The following is a 761-nucleotide window of genomic DNA, read 5'->3' as shown; positions in this document are numbered from 1 at the left end:
CTAATGAAACAAGAAGCAAAACGAGAGAAAAAGGGGAAGAGAAAAAGAGAAAAAAAAACATCGGCAAGAAAGAGTATAATCCGAGAAAATGGGAAACAATAAATACGAAGAAATAAAGATCAACATCAGGAAGAAAAAAAAAAAAACGAAAAAATAAAGAATTGAAATCAAGAAAGAGAACAATTTAGAAGAAAAAAAATAGAAAGATAAATCAGGAAGAAACAGAGAGAGGAGATGAATCAGGAAGAGAGAAAGAGAAGGAGATAAATCAGGAAGAAAGTAAAAAAAAAAAAAAAAAAAAGGCAAAAGAACAGACAAATTAGCCAAAAAGAAAGAAAAAAAATCAGAAATAAAGAAAAGGAGAAAACCATCAAGAAAAAAAATATATATGGAAAAGAAAAAGGAAAAAAAACACAACAAAATCAAAAATACATAACAAATAAACAAACACCAAACACACTCCCTTTCAACTCGATTTTATATTAACTCTCACTATACAACAGAAACTTCATATAAAACGAAACATTCTAAAATCGTACGTAGCAAAAAGACACAGGATGAAAAAAAAACTTTGTGTTCTTTATAAATCACGTGTGTCTGTTTGAACTTTGTCTGCGAAACATGACTTTGGGTCCCGGGCTGTTCCCGCTTTATTTACTGTATTTCCTGAATTTTCTTTCATCTATACCGGTTATATATATTACTTGCGATTCGTTACTAAAATATATCTATGACTCTGTCGAATGTTAAATTAATTCACT

Source organism: Penaeus monodon, chromosome 25 (assembly GCF_015228065.2).
Source record: "Penaeus monodon isolate SGIC_2016 chromosome 25, NSTDA_Pmon_1, whole genome shotgun sequence".
In the NCBI taxonomy this organism is placed as follows: Eukaryota; Metazoa; Arthropoda; class Malacostraca; order Decapoda; family Penaeidae; genus Penaeus; species Penaeus monodon.
Note: the sequence above shows the minus strand (reverse complement) of the source record.